The sequence below is a fragment of the Balaenoptera borealis genome (assembly GCF_965194805.1).
Source record: "Balaenoptera borealis genome assembly, chromosome: 11".
Lineage (NCBI taxonomy): Eukaryota > Metazoa > Chordata > Mammalia > Artiodactyla > Balaenopteridae > Balaenoptera > Balaenoptera borealis.
In genome coordinates, this window is record NC_138868.1 from 99,228,494 (window position 1) to 99,246,175 (window position 17,682).

Genomic DNA, 17,682 nt, shown 5'->3' on the forward strand with positions numbered 1-17,682 from the left:
ACGTTGGGGATGGAGTCACTGACCAGTGTTTTTTCCTTTCTAGAATCATAGAGTCAGAGCTGGGAGAGACCTCCGGGGTCTCCTAGTTCGGCCCCCTCACCGTGTAGGTGAAGACACTGAGGCATTCCCACCCTCTATCTCCCGCTCTCTCCTTCTCATTCCTTTTTGTTACTCTGCGCCTCCTGAGACCGCCTCTCTTTCAGCTCCGACTGTTCCTTGGCTTGGAGGGTGGATACTCCTCCTGCCTCTTGGGAGGAGTTGCTGTTCCCTCGGCTGTTTTGGGGGCGATGCCCATCTTCTTCTTCTTCTTCTTCTTCTTCATGCGGTTTCTTTCTTTTCACCCTCTGCTGAGTCCCAGCCAGCCCCTCTCTTGGTCCCCCACAGTCAGCAGCTTTGGGGGACTTTGAGCCCTCGACAGAGAGCCTCCCCAGACTCAGAGAGGGCTGCCAGCAGGCCAGCCCCAGCACGGGGCGGGGGCTCGGGGGCTTGGCCCTTCTCTTGCTGCCTGGGGAGGCGGGCATCGCCATCTCCCAGGCTGAGGAGCAGCAGCGAGAGAGCCAACCGCCCCTCCCCCGACTCAGCCCAGCCATCTGCGGCGCGAGGTGTGTGACGGAGCCTCCGGCAGGCTGTGGGTCCTGAGGCTGTCAGACAGCAGATTCTCATCCTGCTTTCTGAGGTGTTGAGGAAACACGAGATGCGCCACCAACGCACAGCACGGTGACGTACGTGGCTCTGCCACGTGCCAGCCTTAGGGTGCTGGAGTCTGCACGCCCTGGCTGTGGGTACCCACCTTCCAGGTGGGAGGGCGTGATGCCTGCAGGGCAGCCGGAGACAGGCGGAGAGCACTGGGGTGTTTCCTCCTGCCCCTGACTCTGGGAGCAAGGGGTCCACTTGGTCCTGGCAGGGGAGGCAGCAGGGAGCTTCCCACGCCTGGAGGAGGACTCGTCCAGCTGCTGAACATCTGCAGGGCCAACCAGCTCTGGAGCACATTTGTCCAGAGCATGCCGTTAAGAAGACGCTGGCTTGGCATGGCTGCCACCAGGGGGGGAGTGAGGCAGGGGGATGGAAGGAATGACCTGTCAAGGTGCCTCTTCACGCGAGGCGCCCAGCTAGTCAGGCCTGACTCTGTCCCGCTGGGGGGTAAAGGGTTCTAGGACAGGCAGTGAAGCATCTTCCTAAGCCAGTACACCTGCCAGCTGAACGCTGTTCTGAGGCAGGTCCACGCAGGTTTATGCTCCTCCACGGATTCAATAAACACCTCAGCCCCCGCCCTCCCGCGCGCAGGCACATGCCTGCAAAGCCCCACAGCCTGTCTGTGAGGGTGAGGGCTCAGCTGGGGCAGATCGGGGTTCTGAAGACCTTGATGGAAGGGGCACTTGAAGGACCCAGGGTCCAGGGGAAGGATGAAGAAAACTGAGCTGTCTCCTGTCTCTGGCTGTCCCATGCCGGCCTCCATGCAGGCACACGTCTGCCTGGGTCACTGGTGCCCGTTGCCTTTCCGCTCACTTCAGCTCCAGGGTTTGTAAAATGAGGGTATGGGACTGCATGGCCTTTGGAGTCCCTTCTTCTCTGATAACTCTGGTTTCCTGGGGTCCTGACTCACTTCCTGTTCTCTCTGCACCCCGACAGAGCCCTCTCAGCTCCTGGTGGGGCAGGATCATGATGCCAAAACCATCTCAGTTCGGCCGGTCCTCTGGGCTCCTGGTCTGGAAGGGGCACCAAGAGTACCCCCTCTTGTGGGACCCAGCTCTGCCCCTGCCATGAGTCCTCTGCTCTGGGATGGGGGAGGGGGTGTGACCAGGGCTCCTGAAGCATCCATCGCTCTGTTCCCAGCCTGCTGCCAGCTTAGAGAATCTGGGATGTCAGTGCTCTACTCCTGCCTTGTCATGTTATAGATAAAGCCACGGAGGCCAGAGAGGGGAGGCCCTCACCCAAGGCTCCACAGGTATCACAGATGGGTAGAAATGGCTCCAAACCCAGGCCTCCTGGGTCTCAGTGTGGTAAACAAGCAATGTCCCAGGCTGCTTACTGCAACGCCCCACCCTAGAAGTGACACTGTCCTGGCGGGGCTCCCTGTGCAGCTCGCCCTCCTATCAGAACAGGGAAGCGAGGGGCGGCAGAGGCAGCAACGAATGGTTCCCCCATTTCAGCGGGCACGATAGGCTGTCTGTGTCCTGCTCTGTCCAGCTTCCTCGGTGCTCCCCATCCTCCGGCCCTGAGCAGCTCTGGTCCATAGCCCCTCCCCCTTTCACAAGAGTCTCCCCAGCTACCGCAGTTTACCGTGACAGAGAAGCCTTCAGGGAAAGGGCAGGGTGCAGATGCTAATGGTGGGTTTTCTGGCACAGTAAAGAGTAGGGGTGAAGGCAGTGCTTTGGGGCAGGGGCCTGACTTCTGGACACTTCCAGGGCATCATGGGTGGGTATGGGACTTGTGACCTCAGAGCCCCAGTATGATCTGGGAGGCTGCTTCCCCCATTCGCCTGCCAGCTCGAGGACCAATAGCTTCAGATGCCACAGCTGCTGCCCCGCCGGGTGCCCCTTGCCCGCCACAACTGATTGCAGTGTGTGCCGTTCCATTTTTAACAGCCCTGCTCAGCCCAGGCTGCCTGAGCCGATCCAAAGGCGGGCCCTGCTGTTGATTGCGGCGCTAAAAATACCGGCATGGCTTCTGATGAGAGCAGGGGCTTGGCTCCGCCTTCGCCCGGCACCTTGGCACTCTGCTGCCTTTCTGCAGAGTGCTTTGGGGGGACCGTAGGGGCTAAAGCCAGAGAAACCTAATTACTCCCATGCCCTTTGCAAGCATTTAGACGAAAAGCAGAATGGCTTTCCAGGTATTTGGAGACCTGATGGCATCTGGGGGCTTTATGAATGCTTCGAGTTGTCAGTATTTTGTACTATGTAGACAGTCTTATGGTGTTCTGTGATTTGAGGTGTGTGATTTGCTGGATCTGTACTGGGAGGAAAGCTGGAACTTTCCCAGGCTACCTCCCCTTTCCTCCCTCTCCTTGGCTTACCACTTCCAGACAGTGGCTAACTCCTGTGGGTTCCCCTCCTGTAAAATCTCTTCCATCTGCCCCCTCCTGCTCCTTTCCATCCCCACTCCCTCTGTCTGGGTCAGGCCCTCTCCCGGCTGCTGGGGCCCCCTCTGGCCCTCTGACACTGGTCTGTGTCACTCACTGCTGTCAGCATATTTTCCTAAGCTCATCTCCCATCAGCCACTCCTGCACTCTGAAACCTAACTCCTCAGCCCAGCATGTAAGATCTTCCATGATCTGACCTCGATGAATCGCTCTGGTCTTATTTCCCTCCAAGGCACCCACAGTACAGTCACGCTGGGCTCTTCTGTGTTCCTGGTACAAGTCCCAGGGTCATCTTGCCTGTGTTCCCCTATGGTGGTCAGCCTGTGGGAGGCTGAAGTCAAACCATTTCAGGGAAATTGCAGATTAACATAATCACAAAGTGTATTGGCCCCTTTGCTGAGAAGTGGGCTTTGGAACAGAACGGTGAGGCCTGTCCTGGGATCCTGGTCACCAGGTCAGAACGTGGTAAAGCAGCCTACTGGTGTCTTTTTGCTTTCAAACCACGTGAATGACCTTGCTGAGAAGGGTGGAAACAAGGATGTCCTCCCTGAGGGCAGCCTGGACCTTGCCAAGGTGTCGAAGGTTCTCTGTCATAGAGCATGCTGCGACTTCACTCCTGGACCCCTGTTGGAGGGGCTGGCACCCAGGATCCACCCCTTGTTGAATTAATAATGAAAGAGGGATGAGGTGGGGTCTTACCAGATGGGGCTCCCCCGGCCTGGTCTAGGGGCATTGCCCATCTGGCCCAGGGAAGCTGCCTAGGAAACCACTGAATGAAAACAAACTGTAGAAACTCTACTCCCCAACTTGCCCCTCCCCCAGCATCTGCCACCATAGACTCTCCAATGCCAGCGCTGAGAAGTCAAGCTCCCTTGTCGACAGATGGGAAACTAAGGCCCAGAGAGGGGAAGGGGATCTTCTGAGTTAAGGACAGAACTAGAACTACGTACGACCCAGGCCTCCTGCCTCCTTGTCACGTGTTTCTTCCCACCGCAGCCTGCTCCCCACTCCAGTGCCTCATCCAGAACGTCCTTCTCTCCCATGAGAGATCCTGCCCATTCTTCAAGGCCTGACCCGTCTTTCCCATGAGCTCCTAAGGGCCCTGTCTTGAGTGTCGCTTAATGAGTGCTCTCCACGTCTCATCACTCCGTGAGGTCAGGGATTGGCTTGGTTTCAAGTTTGTACCTAGTTCAGGGCCTGGCATATAAAAAGGGCTCAATGAGTGTTTGTTGAATGAAGTGATAATTCAAAAGTCCATTCTATGGAGCTTGCATTTGAAGATGGGTGTGGTTATTGTTGCAGGAATTCACATTGCCTTAAAGCTGAATGATGCAATCTCAGGGCAAGAGGAGCCATCAATGATGAAGTAGCTCTCTGTCCAGCCCCTCTGCTTCCCCTCGCCTTCCCACAAGCTGGTAACATCACTGCCCAGGACCACACCAACACCAGCTACTTAGGGCCACCTGTCTGTAACACATTGTCTTTCCTGCTCACCTCTGCCTGGAAGGGATCGGGAGGGAAATCGTCTGCCTTAGTGTCAGATTGTATTTCTTGTTGCTGCTGGGAACCAGCCTTGGGGATAGTAAGGAGGAACGGAGGGAGATGGTGGTGTCCGAAGAAAACATCATCATGAGAGTTGAGTAGCTGCCATGTTTTGTTTCTCTGGATTCCCTGGGCTTCAAGTTTGTGCGTGTGACACTCTTACCCAAAGGTCCTTTCTGGTGGTATTGCAACGATGCCAGGGTCTTTCTATCTTTTCCACCTCTTTCAGGTCTTAGGCAGGATTGTCTTACTGTCTAGACAGAAACCACTCAAGCTTCCTTCAGGAGCAGGGGATTTAACACAAGGATGCAAGAGTGCCTTGTGGAACCCACAGCCAGAAGAATATCCGGGCCCCAGGAGAGCTGAGAGGTGCCCGGGAACCTGGTGAACTGCCCTTTCCGCCTGTTCCCGCCCTTTGATGCCACACTGTGAATCAGCCCTGATGCTCTTCCGGCTCCATTTTCTTGCCTTACTCTGCAGATCAGCTTTCTTCGCTTGCTCATCAACACATGTTCCTAAAATAGCTGCTCCAGCCTCCCCCAGCTTGCCCTGACTGCCTGACCTCCAGCTCCAGGCCCTGCCCCAGACTGACTGCCAGGCTCTGGGCCCTCAATGCCCAAATCTTCAGAGAAAGTATCTGATTGGCTGTTGGTCAGCCAATGACATGTCTCCTTGGGTCAAGTGTCCACTTCTCATTCAGTTGTATGAGGCCAGCAGGCAGGTGGTATAAGATGCTGCCTTCTCAGGATTGGAAATGGGCAGGTTTGTTAGAAGGGGAAACTGGGGAATCTTGAGTTTTCCCCCTAAGCCAGCCAGGATCCAGTGGAAGGCAGTTTCCTTTCCAGACCCATGAGCATTGTCAAGGGTGTCCCCAGAAATGTTCCTGTAAGCCAGGCAGGGTACAGATGGAGCCCTCCACCCCCTCAGTTGAAGGCAGAGTAGCCTGGGGTCAGTACCATGAAGTACCCCAATCTCTCCTTCCCCCATGTGCTCAGGCTTGAGTGAAGGCAGTCTCCACCATATCCTGGCAGCTCTCTCCTCCTCCATCTCAGCTATTGCCTTGGGGCTCCTGGTCCCCTTGATCCAGGGTAGCCCAAGTTGTTGTGGCAATGAGAGCAGGAGTCGGGGGCTCTGGCTGGGGTGAGGGACCTCCTGGTGCTGCTTGGCGGGCCTCCAGCCTGTTGGTCCTGACCTGAATGTTGTCTCCTGCACCTGTTCCAAGCATACTCTGCCTATCTGAGGGTGTTTAATCCCTTGTGATGGTTTAAAATATGTCCACAAATTTTTTGATGCTCCTTTAAAGGGTGGAGCCCAATCCCCTTCCCTTGAGTGTGGGCTGGACTTAGAGATTTGCTTCTAACAAATAGAATAAGGCAGAAGTGACAGTGTGTGACACCTGAGACTAGGTCATAAAAAGTACTGTGGCTTTCTCCTGGCTCTGGGGAAGCAGCTACCATGTCATGACACTCAAGCAGCCATATAGGAAACTGATGTGGGGAGGAGCTGAGGCCACCTGCCCACAGCCATGTGACTGAGTCACCTTGGAAGTGGATCTTCCAGCCCCAGTCAAGCTTTCAGGTGCCTACTCCCCAGCCAGCATCTTGACTGTAAACACATGAGAGAACTTGGGCCAGAACCACCCCGTCAAGCTTCTCTCAAATTTCTGACCCACACAAACTATGAGATAATAATTTTTTTTTGTTTGTTTAAGCCACTAAGTTTTGGGGATATTTGTTACACAGCAATAGATAACGAATGCACTCCTGCATCTGTCATCTTCCTCAAGTATTTGACTTTTTGTAGGAAAGGATTTTAATTCACTTTCTAATTTCTGCTAGGGACTTGCATGGCAGAGTGGAAGTCCAGTGGGGGAAATATCCAGGCTAGAAGTCAGGAGGTTTTAATTCTGGTTTTGCCTACTCACAAGGTCCTGTGGAATTTGCCCATTTTCTTTACCCCTTTGAGTCGCTGTTATCTCATCTGTAAAATGGGGCTAATAGTGTTTGTCCTGTGTGCTTACAAGATTGTTATAAGGATCAAATGAGATCATAAATGTGAAAGTGTTTCATAAATAATAAAACACTTTATAAATATGAGGATTAAAATGTCAGGATTAAACATGGACTGTGAAAGAATTTAAGGTTAATTCATCATATGAGCTATCATTTTTTGTAATATTTACTTTGTTTAATCCTGACAAGTATTAGTTAGGTCGGTGTTACTGTCCCCATTTTAGGATTAGGGAACCAAGGCTCCCCCAAAGTCCATGCTCTCACATCCATGCTGCCTCCATTTACACCCTGAAGAATCCAGAGAGTTGCTGATCTCCATGAATAACCCCAGGCTCTGGTCTCCGAGTTCCTCTGCTGCCTTATCCACCTGCTAGCAGCCCCTCAAAGGCTCTGGCAGCTCAAAAGGTCAAGATACTGTCGGCTTTTTTTTGGGCATGAGCCAGCCTAACACACTTTATCTTGGTTGTGTCCTAGGGGGATGGGAGCAAGGGGTCTGGGTTGGGGGAACGGACTCTGACCCGCTCAGGAACAATAAACCAAACCCCACCTGAAGGAGAAAAGGTTGTAGAACTACAGGGGGAGATCTGGTCGGTGAGAAGTTAAAAGCCAGATTTGCTTCAGTGAAGCTCTGGGTGATGACCCTGCAGGGAGGGCCTCATCCATTAGCACTTGTGGCCCTGCAACACCTTCAGACCATTTCCCCAGTGGGCTGAGGCTCTGCCCCTCCCATCCAGATTTCTTGTTTAGGGACAGGAGATTGCTTTAGTGAGTCAGGCCACACCGTCTGGAGCCAAGAAGCCAGCTGCCTTACAGACCAGAGCCGTCCCTACATGGCCCCCACCCCCACCCCCACCCACTGCAATCTGCTCCTGGTCCACCCTATCCCCCCTTTTATTTATTTGTTTGTTTGTTTGTTTATTTATTTATTTATTTATGGCTGCGTTGGGTCTTTGTTGCTGCACGCAGGCTTTCTCTAGTTGCGGAGAGCGGGGGCTACTCTTCGTTGCGGTGTGTGGGCTTCTCACTGCGGTGGCTTCTCTTGTTGCAGAGCACGGGCTCTAGGCACGCGGTCTTCAGTAGTTGTGGCATGTGGGCTCAGTAGTTGTGGCTCACAGGCTTAGTTGCTCCGCGGCACATGGGATCTTCCCAGACCAGGGCTCGAACCCGTGTCCCCTGTACTGGCAGGCGTATTCTTAACCACTGTGCCACCAGGGAAGCCCCACCCTCTCTCCCCTTTGTGGCCTGGACTTCTACATGTACAACAGAGGATTTCTGAGAATTTCCCCCAGGCGTGCCTTGCTCACGTCCAAGGTGCTCCTGCCTCTGGCCTCATCCTGGTGCTTTGGGCTGGGGTCAGCCCCTTCATATCCCTTTTGTCTTTTGGAAAAAAAGGTTCCTTTGCTTTTGTGTGGTCCTGGGAGGAAACCACTCTCTCCCCCAGTCTCAGCGCCACACACAGCCTCTGCGGTGAGGTGGGGACAGCCACCTTTGCGGAGCCTGGGGACAAGGACGCAGTGGCAGAGCCTGAGGGTCGGGGGAGGTGGGCAACCTGATTTCTCTCTGAGTCTGAGAAATCTCTCTTGTTACAGCTCGTGGGGCAAGGCAAATGTTCTCCCGGCGCTGGGAGTTCCTGATGGCCGCCCCTTGCTCACTGGGGCTGGAGCCTTTGTCCCTCACAAAGGGAAGGTCAAGAAGCTGCTGAATTGCATTTTCCACTCCCCTTTGCCATGTGTCTCTGAAGATGAGTCACTCTCTTCCCCTCCTGCCTTCCCCTGCTCCCTCCCTCCCTTCCCCAGCCAGTCATCGGATCCGGGGTGCAATGGCTGCCCAGCCCGGCTGCCGGGGCCTCTCTACAAGGGGTGCTCCCGGGTTCCTCAGCAGGGCAGGCAAGCCCCATCCTTGGCCTGTGGGCTTTGGGGCTCAGGCTTCTTAATTTAATCCCCTGAAATATCTATGGAGTAGCTCCTGTGTGTCAGGTACTATGCTAGACACGCAGGAGATATGCACGGTTCCTGCGCTCTCAGGGCCTAGAGTTGAGTGGAGGAGAGGAATATTAAACACAAGATCACACATCATACACATAATCATATGTAATGAACACTATGATGTGTGTTATAGGAAAAATATACAGGGAGCTTTGAGAAGGCATGAGGATCGCCACGTGTAGATGGGGTGAGGGATGGTTAGGAAGCCGCCCCGAGGAATGAATATTTAGATGAGACCTGCAGAACAGAAGAGTGGCGAAAGCATTTCAAGGAGCAGAACCAGCACATGCAAAGGTCCTGTGGTCAAAAGAAGCCTGGTATTTTAAAGGAACAGCAAGAAAGAGGGTGGTTGATATGCAGAAAGCAAGGGAAGAAGGGAGGGAAGTTGGGGCTGAAAAGAAAGCAGGGCCAGGGCATATAGGGCCTTGAAGGTCAGGCTAAAGGTTCTCACAGTTGATCCTAAGGGCCAGTTTGGCAGTTTCTTATAGCATTGAACACATACTTATCATATCTAGCAATTCTATTTCAATTGTTGTATTTACCTGAAAGAAATAAAAATATATATGCACGAAAAGACTTGTAGGCAATATTCATAGCAGCTTTATTCATAATAGCCCCCAAACTGGAAACAACCCAAATGTCCATTAACTGGTGGATGGATAAACAAACGGTGTATCCATACAGTGGAGTTCTATAGAGCAAGAAAAGGAATGAATTAGTGATTGATATATGCAACAACGTGGGTGAATCCAACACTGTTGCCCTGGGTGAAAGAAGCCAGGCGCAAAAGAGTACACACTGCATGAAAACTGCATGAGAAAAGGCAAAACAAATTGACAGTGATAGAAATCGGATTGGGTGGGGGTTGGTGGGGTGTTGACTGGGCAGGGATATGAGGGAGCTTTCTGAGCTGATGCAAGTGGGATGGGCTGGTGGTTACCCAAGTGAATATATTTGTCAAAATTCATTCGCTATACACTTAAAATGGGTGCATTTTGTTTTATGTAAGTCATATGTCAATAAAGTTAATATTTGAAAAAAAGCACATTGTTGTCCTGAAATGAATATAGTTTCTATTACCCAAATAAATGTCTACACCGTTTGCACAAAAAACCAGAAATGGGTTACGGTTAGATTTGTGTTTTTAAAAGCCCTCTGGCTACTGTATGGAGACAAAATTGGAGGGAGCAGGTGTGGAAGTGGGAAATTATTGGATGAGTTCAGACCAGCCAGGATGTGGGTGGGGACTGTGGTGACGGTGGGAAGGAGAGAAGCAGGAGACAGGAGACTGTGTCCTCCCCCAGGCTGGAACATGGTGCTTCCGCCCCAGGGTCGATGGACTGTCCTTGGCCTTCAGCCGGGCCTGGCCCCGGGGTGGAGACTACGGTGCCAGGAGGGGACTCACCTTCTCCGAGGGGCACGTCTGTGTGCGGGCTTGCTCCCCAGACCCCTGCCCTTGCACGTACGTGAGCCCAGCCGGCTCACAGCCATGCCTTCTGCACGCTCACAGACACTCAGACCCACATTCCTGCACACACAGGCTCACATTCATTGAATCCCAAGCCCCACACACACTGCAGGCCGTGCACCACAGAGCTTTTGCAGCCTGGAGAACGGGGTTTGAATCCTGCTTCCCTTACAGGTTAGTTGTGTGACCTGAGTCCACGGGCAGCCCCTGCGCCCCATTTTCCTCATCTGTAAACTCGCAGCAACGATGCGGCCTGCCTCCCAGGTGGCTGGGGAGACTGGCCAGCGATGAAGGGCAGCGGTCGGTTCGCACTGTTCCCGCACGGCAGTCCTCAAGGCTCCGTAGTGACGACTCACGTGTCACATTCACTCTCACTTTCATTCACACCCCAGAATTAGCAGAAAGTGCGGCAGGAAAGGGTAATTCATTTCTCCATGCGGTCATTCGCTCACCCTGTGCGCCCCCTTCCCGTCCTGGGGTCCCGCATCTGCTCCGGCCCCGCCTCCTCTCCTGATGGCTCTCTCCAGGATCCGCCCAGGAGCCCACACTCATCTAGGGCACCAGTTGGTCCTCCATTCTGCGCCTGCGTGGGCTGGCAGGCCTGGGGGTGCAGAGCGCAGCCTTCGCCCCTGGCGGCCTGGCTCCCTCTGTCAGCCCATCCTGCAGCCTCACACCTGGTCCCCAGGAGCCAGGCCTGCTCCCAGCCCTCCTGGGAGGCTGAGGTAATTGGCTCAATTAATCAGCTCAATTAGCACCTTCCGGATGAGCGGATCAGCTCAAAGCTTACCCAGCCTCTGTCAAGCAGCGGGCTCAGCCTGTGCCAACCTGGTGCTAGGCACGATGGCAGGAGCAGAGGGCATGGCCAGAGGGGATCTATGCCCTGGACGTGCTGGCCACAGGGCGAGGAGGTCAAGCTGCCCACAGTAGGGCACCTGGGCCCTGCATCCTTGCAGAGCGCTCCCAACACTGCTGGTCACGGTCAATCGCCTCCGCTCTCTCCCCTGCCGCTCGCTCCCTGCCCTGCCCCTCCTTCCTGCTCTGGTCCAGACCCACCTCTTCCCAGCAGCGTCCCATGCTGAGTCCCCAGGTAATGCTTGCGCCTGCTCTGGGGAACCGCGTCCAGAGGTCAGCTACGGTGGGAGAGGTAGCTGCTTCCCCCTGCTCATTGGTGTCTTCCAGGTGGATTTATAGGTGTGTTACAGTCCTTGTGGGAGAGGGGAAGCCAGAGTCTTCCTGGGGGTTGGGGAGTGGGGGTGAGGTGGCCTGGCCTCTGAAACCCTTTCCGTTTCTGGGTGTCTTCTCAGAACACCTGTCTCAGGGTTTGGGTTCTCAGAGTTCCTCACCATCCCCCCTCCTGGTGTCAGTACCTCACCCCATCCTGCAGCCCCCAAGACTCACGGGCATCTGCTGTGCTCAGGCACACCTGCCTCCTTCTCGCCCTGGTGATGACCTCTGTGTGGGGAGTTAGGAAGCCTGGCTGTGTTTCTGAACTGGGCGGGGGGGGGCGGGTTCCAGGGCCGCAGGAGGGGCACCAGGCACCCACCCCCAACTGTGCTTCTTGGGTGGAGACGCCTGTATCCTTCTGTAGTATTTCCTGATTCACTCTGTCTTCTCCCAGAGGCCTCTCTTATAAACAGGCTATCTTCCGGATCGGAGAAATCCAGGGTTTGCAGGGAAGTGAGTGAGGTGGTGGTTGAGTGCCCTCAGGTGGGGTTAGGATGCAGCCAGCCCCGAGTCATGGATACCACGCCGGACCAGGAGCCGGGGCCTCTGTTCTCAGTCAGTGGGTGACCTCTGTGCCTCAGTTTCCTCCTCTGTCAAATGGGGAGGAAGACTTGGGATTGAATGGTTTCTGAGATCCCTCTGAGCCCTCACATTCTATGTCTCGGACCAGGAAAAGGACTCTTCAGGGCCAGCCCTCTTCTCAGGGTCTCCCTATCTCTGCAGTCCCCGGGCCTGGCTCGGGGCGGTTGAGCTGGAGCACAGGGCCCAGTGCTAACAGAGGGCTTCCCTGGGGTGGCTGAGGTGTGCCGTCCTCTCTGAGGGATCTCCTCCTGCAGCCCTACGACGATGGTCACCTGGTTGGGAGCACATGCTGCTTCTCTCCACCTTTCCCCAGAGTTACAACAAACATGACAATAGTAATAACCATTTAGGGAGTGTCTGGGTTCTAGCTTCTTTACATGCACTATCTCTGATTCTCATGTCCATTTTCTTCACAGATAAGGAAACGGAAGCTCAGAGACGTTTGGCGTCTTTCCTGAGGCCACACAGCTAGCAAGTACCATAGAGACTTTGTTCTTTACATTGCAACACACAGCTTTCTGCTCAACAACGTGTGCAACATAGGGTGGGGATGGGGGCAGACTGGCAGCTGGGTTGCCCCAGTCCCGGGTGGAAGCTGCAAGGATCTCTGGTCAGCACTGCCCCTGAGTGCTGCCCACCTTGAAGAGGTGGGCTGCTCACAGCAGAGCTGAAGATGGACACAGACGAAGGGGGAGCCGGGGTCCCCGCCCGGTGCAAGGTGGGAGACAGGGCCCAGAGGGAAGAGGCAGGAAGGCAGAGGCAGCTGTTTCAGGGCCCTCGTCCAGGGAGCCTTTGCTGACCGCAGCGGCCCTGGGGGCCCCCACTGAAGTCACATTTGATGGAACTGTGACAGGCCCAAACGGCCACCACGTGGTGCGACCTCGGCTTCCCTCTGAGCATGGCGCCCTGGACCGGAAGTCAGCAGACGCTGATTCTGGTCACCTGTCTGTCTCTCCAGTTCCGTTGTCCCCATCCAAGAGGCTCAGATGACTTACGTTCATCTCAACCTTGGAGGCGCTGTCTCTCAGCCCCTAGCCCAGTGCCAGGCGCACCACTGGGAGATCAACTGGGCTGCCCAAAGGTGTGGGCCTTGGTTCCCGACTCTTTGACCCCGTTTTCCTTTATCCAGAGGAGGGGCCCTGGACCTTGGACTGGCTGAGAGGCCGTGCCCATCGGCCCTGGCTGCCTGGGCGGGGTTGGGGTGGGGCGGAGTACCAAGGGAGAAACAGACAGCCCCCGGGGTGAGAACTGACATGGGGGGGTGTGATGACACCTTGGAGACGAGGTCCCCTGGGGCGCCCACAGGAACCGTCCAGATGTGTCCCTTCTCTCCCAGATGTGTCCTCCACCCTCAAACTGCTGACACTCCTTAAACTCTGGAGCTGTGCTCAAGCGGCAGGATGTGGGGACAGTGCAGTAAGGCTCGCTCGGCTTCTTTTTTCTTTTCCCTGCGCGTGGGTAGTGTGTGCTCAGACTTTCGTCTCCTGTGTCCTCAGGGCCCCGGCGCCTCGGCGCTCGCTCGCGGGGCATTTACATCCCCCTCGCTTGCCAAGGCGGTCAGGTGGAGCCCAGGGGTGCTGGGGAGCAGGGGACAGGGAGGGGCCGCACGAAGGCCGGGTTCCTGACGGCTGGCTGACAAACAGGGACGATAGCATCTCTCCCAGCCTTTCTCCCGGGAGCCTGCTTACCGAGGAGCTCAGCCCAAGTCATCTCTGCCGTCAGACGACGACGTACCTCTCTGTTTCGCGGAGATAAACTCACCGCTCGGGAAGGCAGGCCAGGAGGCTGGGGTAGGGGGCTGTCTCGGCAGGCGTGCAGGGCGGGGGTTAGGGGGGCACAGCCACATGCCTGTCTGCCCGCTTCTCGGCCCCACGTCTGGCTCCTGGTGGGGTGGAGGTCTTGCCACGAGTGCTTCCTTTTTCTTCTCTGTCCTTCACAAAGGGCCTGCAGGATGGCTGGTGAGAGGATTCCCAGCTGCACTGCAGGGGCTGGGGGGGACGGTGTGTGCTGGAGGGGCAGGAGACGCAGAGGTGAGGCTGTCACTCCAGAAAGGGAGAGAGAGGTGGAGACAGCTCAGCTTTGTGTGGGTCCACAGGGCAGGCCCTCTGGTCCTCCCTGAATCCCTAGCCGAGGGTTTCAGGCTGTCCCCAAGGGAACTGGACTTACGGGTGATCTTTTGGGGCTTCTACTTTTCTCAGATGTTAAATAAACTAGTAATGTAAGATAATAGTTCTTAGCTTTGTGGGGGGCATAGATCCTTTGAAAATCTGGTAAGGGCAGCAGACCCTTTCCCCATCCAAAGGCACACGTGTACGCACATGTGGACATGAATGTGTGTGCACACACGTGCACTTTTGCCTATTATTTGTGGGAATTCACAGGCCCCCTGGAGGGCTCAGCGTGGTCTCCAGATTCAGAAGCCCTAGACTGGATGGCTTCTGGTACCCCTCTGCTCCCTTGGGCCCTTTCCCTGCTTTGGACTGGGTGAGGGCTCTGCCCGGGAGCCCCTTGCTCGGTTGCCCTCCCTGGTTCAGCCTGGCCCTGAGAAGCCCCATCCACCAGCAGGACAGCCCTTTAACCCGAGCGGTCAAAGCCCCCTGGCTGCCCTCACTTCCCCTGCCCTCTGACTGATGTTCCATAACCTCCAGAGGCGTGGGCAGCAAACTGAGGGCACAGGAGGCCTAAGGGCACAGACCTGACCTAAGTCCCACCTGCCATAGCCAGGGAAGGCCTTTCCCCCAGAAGGTTCTAGGGCCCCAGAACTAGGAGCAAGAGTGTGGGGTTCCTGCTTCCCTGGCCCCCTGGGTCTGCGCTGGAAGCCGGGGTTGGGATGGCTTCTCAGCTCTGTGGGTGGCTAGGAGTTACTCATCCTTACATCCAAGAGCAAACGGCAGTGGCTCAGCAGGGAGGGTGGAAGGGGGGCCGGCCCACCCTGAGCTCCTGTTACCAAATTTGTTTGAGTTTATTTTGGTTCCTTTGCACAACATGGAAACAAATGTGCTCTTTCCCCTGCTGCTCTGTCTCTGATCTTCACAGCGGGGTGACAAGGGGGCATGGCTTAGCTCAGGCCCCCCCCCTTCCTTTGTGGAGAAACTCCCTCTCTCCTCCCCCATTGCCAGTTCCCCAAGGAGAGGTCAGGGGCTGGGGTGCAAGGCTGAGGGTGGGTAGGGGGAGTGAAGCCATGTAGGTGGGGCAGAGAAGGGGTCAGTGGCCTGGCACCAGGAGTCAGGAAACCTGGGTTTTCCGCTAGCTGGGCTATGATCTTGAATAACAGGGGCTACCGTTTAATGAGCACCTACTAAGTGCTTTACCTTCTTTCATTCAAAGAGCCTTACTATCAAAAATACCTACTATAAAATGATAATCATATAACATGATAGCAGTGTTAATTATCGCTACGATGGCAATCACATTAGGATATAAAAATGTATCAAATTAACATGTACACCTTAAATTTACACAATGTTTTATGTCGAATATATTTCAATTAAAAAAACCTACTGTAATTCTTGGCACTGGGAGTATAGCAGTAACAAAAAAGGAGAAACCCTTGTTCTCACGGAGTGTACTTTCTATGAACATAGGTATACTCTCCCCATTTTATAGATGAGGAAACTGAGGTCCAGAAAGGATAATGTTTTCCCTGAGATCACTCAACAGGCTTCACAGTACCCAGTAGATCCAATATCCTCCTTGGCCTCAGTTTCCTCCTCTGTAAAGATGAGGAGTCAGATTAGAGGATCTTAAGTTCTTCCACCTCTGTTGATCTATACCGAGGGCATGGGATTTGGAGGGAGGAATTCCCTGGGGGAAAAGACACTTGCCCAGTACTTGCAGGAAAGTGGAGAAAGTGGCTTGGCATTGGTGTGGAGTGGGCTGGGAGGGGCCATAGGGAGAGGGCAGCAGTGTTTTGAGTCTGGGACATGGCTGGCTGGCTTGCTCTTTTGAGGCCCAGGCCCTATGATCGGGGAAGTTTCTCTCATCCTTGAATTAACAACAAAATGCTCCAGGAGGAGAATATAGCCTGCTTCATTCTGCAGGCTATATTCAACCTGCATACCATTCAGCTATGTGGGCTCAGGCCCTGACTATCTCACGTGCTAGATCCAGAGGGAGGAACCGTCTTCAGGATGTTGTCAGGAGGCATCTCTGCTTCCCACCTCCAGCCCCAGCCCTCAGCTCTCAGTCCAATTTCCAGAGCATCTTCTCCTGCACTGACCTGGCGTGGGGGAGCTGGCAGTGGGAGAGACACCTTGCTGGGCACCCGCAAGGGAATGGTGTGTTAAAGTCCGCAGGTGTCCTTAGAATATGTAGCGAGGCCTGTATCCACCAGGGCCACACAGCTGCACAGCTGAGAAGGGTCACTGAGGGCCCAGGGAGGATTCTAGGTGAGGCTCAGAGGCTGTGAAGACCCAGGAGGAGAGACGAGCTTCTCCCTCTGAGGAGGATAAGTCTGGGAAGATGGGTGGGGTGTTGGGTGGCAGGAGGCCCTGGAGCACGAAGGCTCATCGCTGACCCGTTTTGCAAAGTCAGAGCAGAGGAGATGGTCAGAAGCCACCGAAGCCAGGTTAGAGCAGAGAAAGGACTCCCTAATGAAAATGCTTGTCGTGGCCGAACTGGGGGATGCTTTCTCTGGAAGGCCTTTGCAGACTGGATAGCCTCTCTACACTGGTGATGATGAAAGAGCAGCTCGGCGGGGGGCAGAGTGCTGGAATTGCTGACCCCAGTATTCTTTCTAACCCTGGGTTCCAGGATCTCACCTCTAGGTGCTGCTGCCTGCTTATTTATCAGGAGGGCACAGAGTTGGGCAGTTGTAACTGTCGTGATGGGGTACCATGACCCTTCCTGACCCCCTCCTGCGGAGAGAGGCCCGAAGGGTCATTCTAACCATCCCCGCCTCCCCAGGCCTCCCAGCAGCCGCAACTCGTCTCAGTCCCTCTCCTATCAGGTCTGTCATGGGAAGTTCCGCTCCAGGTCTGCCCTGCAGCGTGCCCTGACTGGCGGGGTCCCCTGGTAAGGGCGCACCCCTCCCACCGCGGGGACCTCAGGAAATGGATCGCTTGCGGCAGAGTGTCAGTAGGCTCGGCGTGGCACGGTGGGCAGGGCTGACAGCGGAAATTGCAAGCTAGCTGCTGTTTGACAGGTATATTATTCTCGCTGCCCTCGATTTATTTAGCCAACAGCATGCGGAGCCCCAGAAAGCTCCCAGGAAGAGGGTGGGAGTCGAAGCCAAGGGGGCTCTGCAGGGATGAGGCGATCTGTGTGTGCTGGCGTTGGCGCCTGGGAAGGGGGGCCGGGGAGCCTGGCCAGAGCGGGAGGTTGGGCCCCGGTGTCTGGGGGCCCCTCCTTCAGGGCCTGGCAGGAGGGGCTTCCTGAGCCACTGTCATGGGCCGGGGCCAGTGGTTTGGGGTCAAAGTCAAGTGAGGGTCTGCCCCTCAGAGGTGGTTTGGGGGAGAGGCCCTGCCACGCCCAGTGCATAGATGGAAGAGGGGGACATGGTGGGGAGGGTCCTCAGGAGGTGGGCGGGGAGATCAGGGCAGCCCAGCGTGGTTGTCCAGGCGCCCATCAGCCCACGGGAGCCCAGCCAGGTCTCCGGGGTGGGCATAGGGCCATGTCTGACTGGAGGGGCACTTCTCCCTAGTGTGCACAAAGGTGCCACGTGGGCTAGTGACAAGCCTATGAGGATAAGCAGAATATCTGGAACCCAACAGACGGGGTCCAGGCCCATCTTGGCTATGTACAACCCATGTGACCCTGGAAAGGCCCCCAGCCTCTCTGAAGATCTGGAGT